The sequence below is a fragment of the Heteronotia binoei genome, chromosome 10 (assembly GCF_032191835.1).
Source record: "Heteronotia binoei isolate CCM8104 ecotype False Entrance Well chromosome 10, APGP_CSIRO_Hbin_v1, whole genome shotgun sequence".
Lineage (NCBI taxonomy): Eukaryota > Metazoa > Chordata > Lepidosauria > Squamata > Gekkonidae > Heteronotia > Heteronotia binoei.
The window spans coordinates 30,576,552-30,593,581 of record NC_083232.1 but is presented as its reverse complement, the minus strand read 5'-3'; positions in this window follow the sequence as shown (position 1 = coordinate 30,593,581).

Genomic DNA, 17,030 nt, shown 5'->3' with positions numbered 1-17,030 from the left:
GTAGTCATTCAGTCACACAGTTGAGTCCAACTCTTTGCAACACCATGGACCAAGTCACGCCAGGCCTTCCTGTCTTCCACCATCCTCTGAAGTCTGCTCAAATTCATGTTAGTTACATCAGTAATGCTGTCCAGCTATCTCATCTTTTGCCGCCCCCTTCTTCTTTTGCCTTCTGTCTTTTCCAGCATCAGGATCTTCTCCAGTGAGTGCTGCCTTCTCATTTGCTCAAAGTATTTGAGCTTCAGCATCTGATCTTCCAGAGAACAGTCAGGGTTGATTTCCCTTAGGACTGACTGATTTGATCTTCTTGCAGTCCAAGGGACTCTCAAGATTCTTCTCCTCCATCTTCTCCTCCATATCTTCACACCATCCCTGTCATACTGAGAGTGTGTGACTGGCCCAAGGTCACCAGTGAGCTTCCATTGCAGGGGCGGGGGGATCTGAAGCCCATTGTTCCAGGTCCCAGGCTGCCACTTTAGACTCTAAAACACACTGGCTCTTCAGTGTCAGAGAAGAAGGACTTCTTAGAGAAAGGATGGGATTAAATAATAATGAATCAGTTAAACTGTATATAAACCAAGTATAAGTAAAATGAATGGCCAACTATTTTGTGCCTCAGGTCTGATCCCTTTGACAAGTGCCTGGGTACAGTCATCAGTCCCCTAATTATTTTGAGGGCAAATGTCCTAGTTCTTCTTTCATGTATTAACTATGCAGAGGCTTTCTTTATAGATAAAACAGAGGCACTTTGGACTGCAGCCAGCAGGCCATTGCTCTCTAGCATAAGGGGAGCAGAAGTTCTATATTTATGTCCAATTCAGCCATCACCACCTCCACCAAGCCAGGGATGTGCAAGGTGGATGGAATGCCGTGTGACTTAAGGGAGTGGCACAAAGAGCTAAAAGTGGGTAGCCATGTTAGTCTACTGTAACAAAATGGAACAGATATCCAGAGGCATCTTAAAGACTTACAGTGTTTATTCCAGAATGAACCTCATGAGTCAGAGCTCATGTTCCTCACATACAATGGAAAGAAACAGCATCATTTCCCTCATTTTAAGAAAGTTGTGGAAGGGGGAGGAGTTGAGGAAAAAGAAGCATGATATCAAAAACTCAGGTGTGATTGTCTAGTTGTACATGAGAGAGGTCATTGTTTCTAGCCAATCCTGCCCTCAAGCATCCTGCCCTCAATACACCATCCTGCCCTCAACCATATTTCCTCCTTTGCAGAATGCAGACTGAAGGCCAATTCACATGTACAAAGATCTCACAGCTATCATGAATAGGGTTGCCAGCTCTGGGTTGGAAAATACTTGGAGATTTGGGGGTGGGTGGGACCTGGGGAGGGACCTCAGTGGGGTGTAATGCCATCGAATCCACCTTCCAAAGCAGCCATTTTCTGATCTCTGTAACCGGAAGACCGGTTGTAATTCCAGGAGATCTCCAGCCACCACCTGGTGACTACACAACAAAAAATGCAAGCTAGCGACCAATTTACTAAGTATATAGAAATCAGTCCAAATGTCCAAAACATGTTTATTCAAGTCCCAAAGTAGTGTGGTGATAAGCCAATCAATTAAATACTTGTTTCTTTCCAGTCTTCATCAGACCTGGGACCAATATTGATTCAATTATATAGATTCTTTACACAATTTTCAAAAAAGAGGGGCGCAGAGCGTCTCCAGCAGCAATTTCACATCGGCTACAGCTCAGTATGCGGCTTCTTGCTCTGCATCCCTCTTTTTTTAAAAATTGTGTAAAGAATCTATATAATTGAATCGATATTGGTCCCAGGTCTGATGAAGACTGAAAAGAAACAAGTACTTAATCGATTGGGTTGTCACCACACTACTTTGGGACTTGAATATACATGTTTTGGACATTTGGACTGATTTCTATATACTTCTTAGTAAATTTGCTCACTAGCTTGCATTTTTTGTTGTGTAATCCATTATAGTGACCTCTCTCAGATTGTATTCTTCTCCACCACCTGGAGACTGGCATCCCTAAATCACTTTGGCTCATTTGTGCATGGAGAGTTTCCAGGCATGCAGAGTCCCAATTTCAGTTCTGACCATAGTACATGTGATAAAGGGGTTTAATCTCTCTATCCCAGCCCAGCCCCAGCCTTGAAAGAAAGACCATGTATTGTCAGGCTCTGGCTCCTGGGGGCCAGAGTCCAGGGTAGGCACGCCCTTCAGCATCCTTTCTTCTGCAGTCCCAGAAATTGGGCCTCAGTTTAGAGAGAGGAAGGGAGTTCAGCTGTACTCTGAACCCTTATGCCACTCCTTGGCTGACCAATGCCTATGACCTATTCTTACCTGACCCTACTAGAAGTCTTTCCTCAGGGCTGGGCCCATGGTGATTGAAAGGAATCTGGACCAATGAACTGCCCCACCCTCCACTGAGGTTTTAAGAGGCTGTTCTGCCAGCCTGTGCAGGCCCCATGAAGCCCAGTCCAATGCTTGCCACCTTGTCTAGCCTCTTCCTGAGTGCAGGATGCTGCCTGAGACCAACCTCCTTTTCTGCTGGTCCATTCTCAGCTGCTTCACCTTTGCTCCTTTCTTCATAGACCCTGGTTGGGCTGCCTGACTCAGTGAAGCAGGTGAGGGGAGGGAGCTGCTGCCCCATACAGGTATGGAGAAAGGGCTTCAGACTCATGCATGCTATTTTCCTAGCTTGAAATGGTCTCTTTGGCCCACTTGGGAAATCCATCTGTCCCTTGAGAAATATGTGGGTTTCCCCAGTGGGCTAAATAGCACACCCTGGGGCCATTTCAGGGCTGGCAAAGGGCAGAGGGAGTAAGGCTAAAGCCCCTTTTCCGTGCATGCAGGATCCTGATCCAAATCAGGCACCACACATGTGGAATTCCAGGAGAATCAACTTCACTGCTAGCCTCCTTGCAAGGAGGGCAGAATATAAATAGAATAAAATAAATAATGTCACATGGGATTGGGGATCTCAGACCCAATGTGGATACTCTGTGATGCAAACACTGATGGAGAAGCTAAGCCCTACACTTTGTTTGGAAAGATGTGATTGAAATTAAAAGATATGTTACTCTCCCCAGTTTCTTCCCTTGCCCCATGACCAATGCTCACATCATCAAAGCCTCCCTACTTCTTCAGTCTCTCACCTCTGTGTCATCCTAAGTATAATGTGTGATTTATCCAGATTAGGGTTGCCAAGTCCAATTCAAGAAATATCTGGGGACTGGGGGTGGAGCCAGGAGACTTTGGGGGTGGAGCCAGGAGACATTGGGGGTGGAGCCAGGAGCAGGGTGTGACAAGCATAACTGAACTCCAAGGGAGTTCTGGCCATTGCATTTAAAGGGACAGCAAACCTTTTTAAATGCCTTCCTTCCATAGGAAATAATGAAGGATAGGGGCACCTTCTTTTGGGGATCATAGAATTGGACCCTCTGGTCCAATCGTTTTGAAACTTGGGGGGTATTTTGGGGAGAGGCACTAGATGCTATACTGAAAATTTGGTGCCTCTATCTCAAAAAACAGCCCCCCAGAGCCCCTGATACCTCCAGATTAATTCATTATACTATATGAGAATCGATCTCCACATAGGGAATAATGAAGTGCCCAGCAGACATCCCCCCCCCGCCCTGTTTCTGGCAACTCTGAAGCGAGGGATTGGCCTCTTTACTCATGAGTTGTTGCCAGCTTCTTCAAAGTAACACAGACACACCATTCCAAGAGGAAACCTTTCCAATTGGAGACTGAAGCCTCCGGAGGTGGAAAGTCACATGGTGGCTGTGGGGGCGGGGCTTCCTCCCCCCTCCTGCCGGCCAGCTGACTGGGGGCAGGAAGGAGCCTGGGAAAGCGGAAGAACCCCCACTGGGACCTAGGGATTGGCAAACCTAATCCGGATACAGCCATGGCTACCAGATGATATAAATGCCATACAACTCCCCTGAGCCTTGTGCAGCCTTTGCACAAGATGTGCACCTTGCCTAGGCCACTGCACAACTCGCCTCATCAAAGCCTCCCTACTTCAGTCTCTCATCTCTGTGCCATCATTAGTATAATGCGTGATTTATCCAGATACAGCCATGGCTACCAGATGATGCAATACCACACATCTCCCCTGGGCCCTGTGCAGCCTCTGCAGAAGATGTGCAGCTTGCCTGGGCCTAGCAGTGGCCACTGCACAATTCAGCTGAGCCACCACACAATGTTTGCAACTTGGTCCAACTTTTCCCTGAGAGACACTGCCGGGGGATGGAGGAAGAGGAATCTGAGACCTCATGTGATAAAAGGGGCTACCAGAGTGTCAAACTAGGATCTAGGAAACCTTCGTTGGAATCATCGCTCTGCCGTGGAAGCACGTGGGATGGCCATGGGCCAGGCATACCCCTTCAGCCTAATCTACCTCATAGGGTTGTTGTGATGATAACATAGAGGAGAATGATGTAAGCTACTTCGGGTCCTGTTGGGGAGAAAGGTGGGATGCAGATGGAGTAAAAACTATAATCTAAAAAGAGGAAAGGGTGAATGAAAGGATAAATTTAAGACTGGTTGATGAATGGGAAGGTGAGAAGGAAGCAGGGAAAGGAGTGAGGATATGGAAGCTGAGGAGGAGGAGGAAGGAGGAGGAGACTGGATTCATGCCCCACCCTTCACTTCCCAAAGGAGTCTCAGAGCAGTTTACAATCTCCTTTTGCTTCTTCTCCCCCCAACAGACACCCTGTGAGGTAGGTAGAGCTAAGAGCTCTGACAGAAACTGCTCTTGAGAGGAACAGCTCTGTAAGAACTTGTGACTGACTCATAGTCACATCAGCAGGTGCATGTGGAGAAGTGGGGAATCAAACCTGGTTCTCGCAGATAGGAGTCAGTCTGCGCACTTCACCAGTTCACCAAACTGACTCTACACTAAACTGAAGAAATGGTGTGAGGAAGGGGGTAAAGAGGGAAATGGAGGGCCCTGCAAGTCCTTGAGGGTTTCCTGCTTGTATTGCTGTACTATTTTAATTGTAAACCACCTCAATCAGAATTCTGAAGAAATAGCACATTCTAATAAATGTTTCTCAGAACTTCAGGTTTTGACAAGATCAGGCTAGCCTGGAACATGCAGGTCAGGGGTTCAACTGAAGTAAGGGACAAAATTAAGTCACAGAATGAGTGCATTGAGTGCAGTGACACTATTCAACCTTTTCCACATACTGCCCCCCCCATGAACCATCATGGAGGGGAAATGTACCTCTTAAGTGAGGTGCAAGCTTTTCCATCAGAAAAATCTGATGCCAAGTGCTAATTGGGAACACAGAACAACAGGTCATAAAGTTTAGTGTTGACTCTGCCACCCTTAAATAGCGTATCACCAGAAAAGGGGAAGAACATCAGCCTGGATGCCCTCTAAATGGATAGGTCACAGAGGGCTCACTCACTTGCCAACTCAGTTCAGAGAGTAGGAAGATTCTGGCAGCTTTCAAATCCAGAGCAACACCCCCCAACCCAACTTTGTTGCTAAGCTCTCTTTTTGTCTTGATGTAAAAGGCAGCAAGTTTCCTTGTGAAATGACTTGTCTTCTTTGTGGAAACCATGCTCTCGAAAACACAAATCTCCTTAATGTTTCCTCCTTAATTTTTGAGGGCCTGTAGGACTGCTTTATCATGCAGAAGTAAGCCATTCTGTTGTCTGATCTATTTACACAATCAAGGGGTGATTCAAAGATAAAGACAGAAAGGAGAATAAGCCAGAACAAGTCAATAAAGAGGAGCTACAAGAAAAGTGGCCAAAGGGGGTAATTCCCCTATTCTACTTCATGCCCTCAAGGAAGAAATGTCCTGGATAAGATGGTTTGTGCTACTAGCTGGCAACCTTTACCTTTCATCTGCAGATAGGTTATGCACTGAAGACCATAGCATTAAGTCAAATGAGCGAGTATATGAAACCAGGCTACCAGTCAGCACCCAGTCAGATGGGCTGCCTACAGATGCATCAGTCAATGGGATAAATCAAGTTGGAAGTTCAGAAGGCTGTAAAACTAGGGCTACTAAGTCAAACAGGGCAGTAAAAAGGAAGCACCAGTCATTTTCGACTCTGGGGTGACGTTGCTTTCACAACGTTTTCATGTCAGACTTTTTACAGGGTGGTTTGCCTTTTCCCCCAGCAAGCTGGGTACTCATTTTGCCACCCTCGAAAGGATGGAAGGCTGAGTAAACCAGGAGCTGGCTACCTGAACCAGCTTCCACTGGGATCGAACTCAGGTCGTGAGCAGATGGCTCCAACTGCAGTACTACAGCTTTACCACTCTGCACCATGGGGCTCTTAAACAGGGCAGTAGACCTCTGTAAAGACTATAGGAAGTTCCTATATGGGTCACACTTTGCCCTGTTCTAACCAATACTCAAAGCTTCACAACTGATACTCTTTTCTTCTTCTTTACGTCCCTGTAGAGTCTTCCATTGAGCAGACTTCAATGATGGCATTCTGGTTTAGCTCTTGCCAAGTTCCAGCTTCCAGGGGAATGAAATTAAGGACCTGTGTGTAAGGATTGTGTTTACATGGTTGACTTTCCTAGAGCCGTTAAGACAAGATGACAAACATCTCTTCACAATTCTTGAATCATTTCTAATATTTCTTATTATAAAGAAACCTGAGGGAAAATGGTGATAAGCAATAGGCATTCCTCTGAGCTGCATCCAGTCTCCCAACACTTTCTAAGTGGCAATTAGTACAGCCCCTGATACCAAGGTAGGACTGCGAGTTCTTGGAAGGCACAAATCTTTCAAGGAAGGGATCCACCTAGGAGTGGGGCCCACCAGCACCAAGTATTTACTTCAAAGCTAGGGGAGAGATTCCAATCTGAGGGGAAGGGGGGGGGGAGCCAGCAAGACAAGCCAAGTGTCTGCTTGTTTCCTTCATAATCAGAATCATTAGAAGAGCCCTGCTGCATCAGACCAATGGTCCATCTGCATCCTGTCTCACACAGTGGCCAACCAGCTACTATGAAGGGCCAACCACAAGGCATGAAGGCTGAGGTCTTTACCCAATCACTTTGGGTGAGATTGGGGGGACTCTTCAGTGTCAATAGGGTTGCCAGCTCCAGGTTGGGAAATGCCTGGAGATTTTGGGGATGGAATCTCAGGAGGTCTCCAAAGCAGCCATTTTCTCCATGTGAACTGATCTCTGTCACCTGAAGATCAGTTGTAATTACTAGAGTTGCCAAGTCCTCTGCAGCTGCTGTACCATAGAGTACCCCCCCCAATTGCTAGAGCATCCCTGTGAGAAACCATAGAGTTTCATGCTAGTGTCCCCACTCGATGTGCCCGGTGTGATATTCCCTTCTGGGCACCGCTCACACCACAAGGCGACAGGACTCTTTGGGGGACGGGGATCCCCCCCCCTCAGCAGCCTCCTCCCTGCTGGCAAGTTGGGGCTCGCAAAACCAGGGGATCTCCTGATCTCAGCAGGAACTTGGCAGCCCTACTTGTAATAGTGAGAGATTTCCAGATAGCACTTGGAGGCTGGCAGCCCTAAGTGTCCACTAAAGAGATCCACATTGTTCCAGTCATGAAGGAAACACGCAGGGTGGGATTTACAAAACCATGGCTGCTGCTGGCATCGCCTGCCTTGCTTGGTTCCCCTTTGTACATGGCTTGAGTTATGACTGAGGGAGAAGGGGAAGGAAACAGGACCCAGTCAACAGCTGCAAAAACTTTGTCAGTTCTGCCTGCGGTCCCCACTCATGTTCCTCATGATCACAGTGACTTGGATGACTGTTGATGAGATTAAAAGGGAGTTTCTGATATCTCTTGAAGTCGTTCCAGTCACACAGGAAACAATAAATAAACAACAGGCCTGTCTCTTATTTCCTCACAAGAGAAAAAACATCATTTGGCATCCAGCCCATAGGGGGGAAATCCTGTCACACCAATGAAAAACTGATCAACTGGCAAATTTATCACAAGGACCATTTCACACACAAACACACACAAAAATGCACCTCAGACACTTTCTCTCAAGCTGAGGTTTCCTACCAGGCCTAATAGCAGATCTGGGAGATTTCTGTCAAGGAAGCAGTGCAGTGAGTTCAGCCATTCCAGCCCCTGCACTTTGATCCAAGTGATCCCCTCCCTCCCAAAATTGCTTTTTCTGAAAATTGAAGACATCTGGAGATCCAGTCACATATACAGGGCCGGATCTGGGGGGGGGGGGGGGGGAGAAGGGGGTGCTTGCACCGGGCGCTGACAGAGGGGGTGTGTGTCAAATTGGGTATGGAGTCCATTGTATTCTATGGGACCATAAGATAGAATGGCCCATAAGGGGGCGTCATTTTTTAATTTTACACCCCCCCCCCCCTCAAAAAAACATGTAGATCCTGTCCTGCACATATAGGGTGGCCAGATCGCCCCGGTCACCCGGGAAAGTCCCGCTTCTGGCCGCAAATTCCCGCCTCCCGGGCTGGCTATACCGGGACCATTAGAGATCCCGGTTTAGCCAGCGAGAGGAGCCGGCGGGCCGCGCGCGCGTGGGCGGGGAAGGCGGCGAGGGAGGGAGGGAGCGTCCCTGCGCGTGCGCACGGCGATTGGCGGCAGTGTGGCGGGCTCTGCGCATGCGCGGGGGCCAGGAGAGTGGGCAGCGTAGGGCCCGCCACACTGCCGCCAATCGCCGTGCGCATGCGCAGGGACGCTCCCTCCCTCACTCGCTGCCTTCCCCGAACGCGCGGGCCCGCTGGCTCCTCTCGCTGGCTTAGGGCCCCGGTGGCGGAGGGGGAGGCGGCGGAGAGGGCCAGCGCTGGAGGCCCGCGGGGGGAGGCGGCGGAGGCGGCAGCGGTGGCCGGAGCGGGAGGCGGCGCCTGCGGCGGCATGGCGGGAGGCCCCGGGTCGGTGGGCTCGGTCGCCTCCTCCTCAGCCGCCGTCAGCCCCGCCAGCAGCGCCGCCAGCAGCACCAGCCGCCGCTGCGCCTCCTGGCCAGCCCGCCCGCCAGGAGGGGAGGCCGCCACCCGCGCCCTGGAAGAAGGTAAGCAGGCAGGCAGGGAGGGAGGGGGCCGAAAGTGGGGGGGGGGCGGCTGGCGGGAGGGGGTGGCCTTCCTTCCTTCCTTCCCTCCCCTCCCTCCCTCCTCCCTCCTTCCTTCCTTCCTTCCTCCTTCCTTCCTTCCTCTCTCCTTCCTTCCCTCCCTCCCTCCCTCCCTCCTTCCTTCCTTCCCTCCCTCCCTCCCTCCCTCCCTCCCTCCCTCCTTCCTTCCTCCCTTTCTTCCTTCCTCCCTCCTTCCTTCCTTCCCTCCCTCCCTCCTTCCTGCCTTCCCTCCCTCCTTCCTTCCTCCCTCCTTCCTTCCTTCCTCCCTCCTTCCTTCCCTCCCTCCCTCCCTCTTTCCTTCCCTCCCTCCCTCCTCCCTTCCTTCCTTCCCTCCTTCCTTCCTTCCTCCCTTTCTTCCTTCCTCCCTCCTTCCCTCCTTTCTTCCTTCCTTCCTTCCTTCCTTCCTTCCTTCCTTCCTTCCTTCCTTCCTTCCTTCCTTCCTTCCTTCCTTCCTTCCTTCCTTCCCTCCCTCCTCCCTTCCTTCCCTCCCTCCCTCCCTCCTTCCTTCCTCCCTCCCCCCTTCCTTCCTTCCTTCCTTCCGTGGCTCTCAAATATCCGATGTTCATGTCTTGCGGCTCTCAAACATCTGACCTTTATTTTGTGTTGCTCTTTTGTTAAGCAACTCTGGCCACCCCTGGAGTAGACAATACTGACTTTGGTGGACCCAAGCACTGATTCAGTGTAAGGGAGCTTTGTGTTTCTGTCTTCTGGTGCAATTTTGTTCTCAAATCCTGTATTTACTTCATCAGTATATGGGATAAGGCACTTTCTCAACTGTGCTGCACAATGCAGCCTATTTATTTTGTCCTGTTTGCTCTGTTGGCTCTATCTGCACCACCTTCATCACTTTCGGGGTGTGGATCCCCCAGTGGGATGGGCTCCCGACTCCCTCTGCCGGCTGTTTCTGATAGCCCTGCGCCTCCTCTTTCATTTGATATGTGCCCGTGCGGGTGCCACCCTCCCGCCGGGAGATGCCGCAAAATGAGCCCCCTTGAGGCTTATGGCGGCAGGGCTCGGGGGAAGCAAGCTAGACTGCTGTTCTTTTGAGGGTTTATAGAGTGTTTCGAGCCCGTCCCTGTGGCATCGGTCCCATCGTTGTGGGACCCAGGGGGCCGGCGCAGCGGCCCGCTGAAGCAGCCTGTCGGTCACTTCCGGGTTCCTGTCCTGCATCTCGACCTGTGTTATTAGTGACAGGCTGCTTCGGCGGGCCGCTGCTTCGGCCCCCTGGGTCCCACAACTATGGGACCGATGCCACAGGGATGGGCTCGAAACACTCTATAACCCCTCAAAAGAACAGCAATCTAGCTCGCTTCCCCCGAGCCCTGCCGCCATAAGCCTCAAGGGGGCTCATTTTGCAGCATCTCCCGGCGGGAGGGTGGCACCCGCACGGGACACATATCAAATGAAAGAGGGGGCGCAGGGCTATCAGAAACAGCTGGCGGAGGGAGTCGGGAGACCACCCCACTGGGGGATCCACACCCTGAAAGTGATGAAGGTGGCGCAGATAGAGCCAACAGAGCAAACAGGACAAAATAAATAGGCTGCATTATGCAGCACAGTCTCACTGGAATCTCACTGGAATCTGACTGGCTTCTCAGCGTGGAACCCGTTCTCTCTAGTCTTCTCACTTTGAAAAAAGTAAAAAAAGAGTTTTCTTTAACTTTGTTTCCCCCTTTCCCTCTCTATAAATAATCTTGGTGTTTCCGGCGGTGATATTTGGGGGATTTTTGGGGACGTCACAGGAAGTGCTGTGAAGTCACTTCCTGTTTCCAGCAGTGGCATGTGGGGGAAATGATGTCATTTGGGGGAAATGATGTCACAGGAAGTGATGTCACTTCCTGCTTCCGGCAGGTGGCGCGGGGGGAAATGATGTCACAGGAAGTGATGTCACTTCCTTCTTTCGGCAGGTGGCACGGGGGAAATGATGTCACAGGAAGTGATGTCACCTCCTGTTTCCGGCGGTGGCATGCCGTCACCGGAAGTGACGTCACTTCCTGTTTCCGGTGGCACGCGCGCTCTGCGCGCGCACACACATTCCTTCCCCCCTCAAGGTGTCCCTGGCTGGCCTGCAGATATTATGGCCACCCTATGCACATATATGCAATATTTCACCCAATATCGTCCTCAGCCACAGGGGTTTTAGGCTCCTGTCTTCTTCAGCATGAAAAGACAAGAGAGATCTGCCCCTTACTATGCTCTTCAGCTGTTTCTTCTCAGTGAGTAAATCAAGATACAGGGACATGGGCACTAGGAGGGAGAGGGGTTTAAAAAAACACCTTTTGCCTGTCTTCAGGCCTGTTTGTGGGGAAAGTCAGCTTGGCCCTTTCTCCCTTGCCTCACTTGAAAATATGACTCCTCTTAAAAATTGGTCCAGGCTAGCTCAGTCTCATCAAATCTCTGAAGCTGATTTTGTAGATACTTCCTTCATTTTACAGCAAAGTGATGTGAAGAGACCAGGCTCTTTGGATTGGATCTAACTAAAAAAAATTACATTCCGCCCTTCTTGCTGGATTTTGACCCCTACCTCTGCTTTCCTAACGGAAGCATAATCTGGATGACCCCGATTATTTAAACTACCAAAAGTTCCTCTCAAGACTAACATCAGCCCTGAGTGATCCATGAATGATGCTGTTGTGAACTCTCTGTTAGTTTGGCCCTTGATTCTCCCACAGAGAGGATGGGGGTGCTGGAAACAGGAAAACAATGAGATTTTTTCTGTCAGGGACCTTCCTTTGCAAGTCCTCCCTTATGCAACAAGGAGACAGTGATCAAAAACATCCATGAAACATCTATATCAAAGATTTCAGGTTTTCACGGCTGGTAACATCATTAGGGTTTGTAGAATCTTTCGGGCTCAAGTGCCGTGTTCTACTGGAGAAAGTTTTTCTTCCAGACGTTTCGTTCTCAGCTGCGGAGAACATCCTCAGTGGCGTTGCAGCCGGAGCAGGTGCTCTGACCTTCTTGGCTGCTGTGCATTGAGCAGCCAATGCACAGCAGCCAAGAAGGTCAGAGCGCCTGCTCCGGCTGCAACGCCACTGAGGATGTTCTCCGCAGCTGAGAACGAAACGTCTGGAAGAAAAACTTTCTCCAGTAGAACACGGCACTTGAGCCCGAAAGATTCTACAAACCCTAAACATCTATATGTTTGGCAACCTAGCTCCGGTGGCATTAGACATTTTCCTTTTACAACTGTCCCCTCTTTTCCAAGGGAAGACTGAAGTATGAGTTAAAGCTGAAGAACCAGAAGGATGAAAGAGTTCACTGAAGGTGGTGATATGTCATAGCAAACTTTTTGCTTTTCCAATGTAGATGTGTCTAGCTGCTCTAGCATTTGCCCATTGATTTATTTAAAAATCTACTTGTCTTTGACATTCTTATCTTTATCATTACCAATGTTCTTTAGAAACTCCACAAGAAAAATTTCAGGAACCTGTAAGATCACATCTGTGAGACTCTAGGGATCTGCAAGATCTTGGAAGATAGCGATGAGGCATTTATTACATCCTACTTTGTAACATAAAGAAGACTTCATGTGATCTAGGACAAAAGAAACTCACTGAAGGGGCAAACAGGGACCACTTGCAGCTTGCAAAAATGACTTGGAAGGGAATCCTAAGGCCTCTACTTGCCCACAGCATCGCTTGGAGCCATATTGAGAGGCAGAGTGCTTTGTAAAGGTGAATCCAACTATGCATGTGTACTAGTATTAAGACAGCTCATGGCAATAGTAATGTATAGATAAACCCTAGACCTTTGGCCAGGTCTAGGGTCTCATTTTTAACAGGGTATCAGAGTAAGACAAAGCAATCGGACAGCCACAGTTACAGACTTATTTGCAAAATGGTTATATGCTGCTACCTTTCAGCTGGGTCAGGCAAGCAGAAAGAACTTGGACATCTTCATGTATTCTCTATGGAAAGTCATAAAGAAAAAAATACCTGCCACCATTAACAGAATAGGCATTCTCTTTAGTTCTCAAGTTGGGCTCAGCAAACAAGCTTTAAAAAGATCCTGACAATTTTCATCCTGGTTCTTCATTTGATGACATCCACAAGATCTGATAGCTTTCATGTGCAAATGAACCATCACAGGTCAAAGACTGAATTTTGGTTTTACCTCATGGCAGTTCATATATTCAGCAATGAGTTGCTGAAAGTAAAGACATCACTGATATAATCCTAAAGAGAGTTATGCTTGATGTGGTGGTTAAAGTGTTGGTTTAGGATCTCGGAGACCCAGGTTCAAATCCTCCCTCTTGCATGAAGTTTGCTGGGTGACCTCAGACCAGTCATACTTTCTCAACTTAACTTACCCTACAAGGTTGTTTTGTAGGTAAAATTTGGGGGCGGGGGGCTGATGTTTGCTTCCCTGAGCTCCCTGAAGAAAGGGCAGGATTTTAAAAAGTAAATTAATAAATTCTAGAAAGGTATAACCCTCAGGATGGCACTGCAAGTGATGCATAAACATGTAGAACGTAGCTTGCAAATCATCAGTTACCAAGATTAGGACATTTAAAAATGTCACTTGGCTAGCTATCACATAGCATTATCTTCCCAGCAGATCTTTGGTATCTACTTCAGGGACCTCTGTTTGATGGCGTTCTGCTGTAGATCTCCATCTACATTTCTGTTCATTCTATGCTGCATCAGGCCATGTGGTTAGGTCAGATAGAGTCCCCCAGATAGTATTTTGGCACACACTTGCCTTATCACCAACAGTTTGTCAAATATGCGCAGTTCTATTCTGCCCACAAATGCTGATTTAGGCAGGTACCATTCGTATAGTGCTGCAAAAAAAAAAAATCTCCTATTTCATCAAAGAAAATGTGTATTATTTGTTGATTACCACACACATCACTGAATTTGCATTTGAGAAGTAACTGAAGTTGCTGGTGGTACTGTCCGCTTATCAGAAATTTTTGGAAACAAGTTTTGTCTGACATCCATCTTATAACTGGAGTCCAAGTCCCAGACCTACCTGAATCGGTTCTTTTAGCTTACTTGCCTTCCTTTTCTGGTAACAAACTAACCTTTACCTTAATTTCATATTTATTGTCTACTGCTAGACAAGTTGTAGCCACAAAACGGAGAGACAAAGAACCTCCTCCAATACAATGGCAAAATAAACTCTGCGAATCTTTTGTGTATGGCAAGATCTCAAAAATTGCCTTACAGCCCAATCTAGTAACTTATCAACAGAAATTTCAAACTCTTTGGTACCTTGTAGTGGAGTACCTGACAAATCATGTCATTCCAAAAAATGCTTACTATCGAGATTTGCTTTACTTCTCATGTTTTGACATGCACCTTTGTATTTGTTTTAGTAAACCAGATCTTTTTATTCATTCTTATGTATTACTGTATTGAAGATACTCTGGTGTATACGATTGTTTATTTGTTTTTGCTTTTTCATTGAAATGACTTCTTTATTTTGCTATCCCTTTTGTTGTAACCCCTGTTTATTTCAATAAAGTTTGATTTATGTGTTAAAAAAAATAAAGAAGTAACTGAAGAACACAGAGTGCATGGAGGAAGGGGGTGGAGGGGTGGGAAATGACAGTCTCCAGGATCAAACTGCAACAAAGAAGAAAAAATTCAAGTCTTCCAGAACATCTTCCTTGAGCCAAACGTGGATGGGGCCCCACCTGTCCAGAAGCTGAGCACATGCTCAGTTTCATGCACTTCCAGTTTCATCTCCTAGCAGCTCCAGAGAATCTCAGAAAGATCTTGAAGAGCCAGTGCCAGTCACAAGAGAGTGTCAGATGAATGGTCTGACTCAGCACAGAGTGGCTTCATATGACCAGTTGATTCTGTCCCAGAGGATCAAAGTTGTTCTTGTTGCTGCTGGAATGAACAGTGGGTTGAATCCAGTGCAAAGATTAAGATCTTTCCTGCCCCCACTGCAGCAACCATTTCCAGCCCTGGGAAAGTTTATTCTTGGAGATGGAGGGTCCCCTATTTGGAGTATTAGCCAGCTGGGATGATGGGAAAGGGGAAAAACCACTCCCTTCCTCATAATAATAATAAATTTTTATTTATACCCCGCCCTCCCTGCCAAGGCAAGCTCAGGGCGGCTTACAGGACACGGCGTAAGCCATGATGTAACAATAAAACAGGACAATGCAATTACATACAATTCACAATTAAACATTAAATAATCTAAAAACAGTCTAAAAGTATAATTTAGTGGTGCTACTATCTCAGTTGTGCTAAAGATGGCGTGATGTTTATGCCAGGTTCCATCTTAGAAGGCTAATCTTCTATTAGTGCGAGGGAACAGTTTTGCCACCTTCACTCTCCTCATTGTTGTCCACCAACCCAAGTGGTTTGTCCTGTGATCTTGGGAATAAACTTCCCAGGGTTCCACATGGCTGCTGAGGGGAAGGGAAAGTGAAAATATCTGCAACCATCAGTGCCTTCTGTTGATGCATCATTGGATTTAACTCAATGTATTCTTGATCTGATGGACTATGTGTTGTTCAATGGAAGAAGGTAATATATGGAGCAGAGGTCCATCAGTGGCTATTAGCCACAGGGTACTAATGGAACCCTCTGTCAGGGGCAGTGATGCTCTGTATTCTTGGTGCTTGGGGGAGCAACAATGGGGGGGGGCTTCTAGTGTCCTGGCCCCACTGATGGGCCTCATGATGGCACCTGGGTTTCTTTGGATCACTGTGTGATAGAGTGTTGGACTGGATGGGCCATTGGCCTGATCCAACATGGCTTCTCTTATGTTCTTCTTTACAACAAGCACTTAATTGTTTTTCTTATTCTGTGAAAGACTGGACTTACCAAAAGAGATGTTCAAAGGCATGATCTTGAGCCAGAGGGCTAATAACTTTTCCTTGGTGACTGGAGTTTGCTTTAAGCCCATGTACTAAACTGATTTGAAGTTGAGAAGACATTTGCCCTAAAGCACCCTCTTTAGCAGCCTGAATAGCCCAGACTAATAAAAGCTGGTCAGAGCTCTGAAACCAGCAAGGAAGACCTGGGTTGCTATGCAGAGGCAGGCAATGATCTCTTGCCTTGAAAACCCCATGAGGCAGTTGCCTGAATTGGTCATAACTTGATGGCACTTTGGATACTTTTGACTTCTGCAGCTACAGTTTTGCCGGGGCACTTCTGATATGACAAGATTTTCTTGTCCCTTCTTTCCCTGAAGTGCAATACAATCTGGATGCTTGGAGGACCCTGCCTTTCAATTGTTGGAGGACCCTGCCTTTCAACCGCAGTGCAATGGCCTTATTCTATATCCATGACTCTATGCATGGAATAGAGAACGGAAAGTGACTGCTTGACTGTTGGTCAAGCCTCCCTTGAATATCTTGAACTGAGGTATCCCTATCCAAGCGTGAAGTATGTGGGCCTTTTGCCCAGGTGCATGTGTTGGGCACATCTGCATAGAATTAGACATATGTCTTTTTCAAAAGCAGTGGCTAGTGAAAAGATTGGGCCTGAGGATTAACATTTCAGAGGACTGCACTTAAAAAATTCACTTCCTCAACAAAGTGGCCCAGTTAGGATACAGAAAGAGGCAGCTGATACGCATCAGAATTCTCAGCAGAGTCTTATTTGTTGTTGTATAAAGTAAGAATACCTGTAAGGATTATCCTTCCAAGCACTTTTAAAAGAGAGGCTGCAAAAAACCTACAAAGTAGTTCTGTATAATCCCCAATCCCAAATACCACCCCCCCTCCAGCCTGGACTACAATACCATGAAGCTGGCAATAACCAACTGAAAATCAATATGGTGCCAATTAGGGCCCAAAGTTAATTGGCAGGCAGATGATCCAACAGTCACTTTCACTTTTATCCTATTTCTTTTTCTTTTTCTATTTCCCTTCCCTTTTATTTTCAACAATAAAAACTTTAAAATGAGATCCAACAGTCAGTGCTTAAGTCAGAGAGCTCTTGAGAACTTTATGTACATCACCCCATGTCACTGATCTATGCCATAAACTAGCACAAAACATCGACCATTGGTAGGCCATTGGTCAATT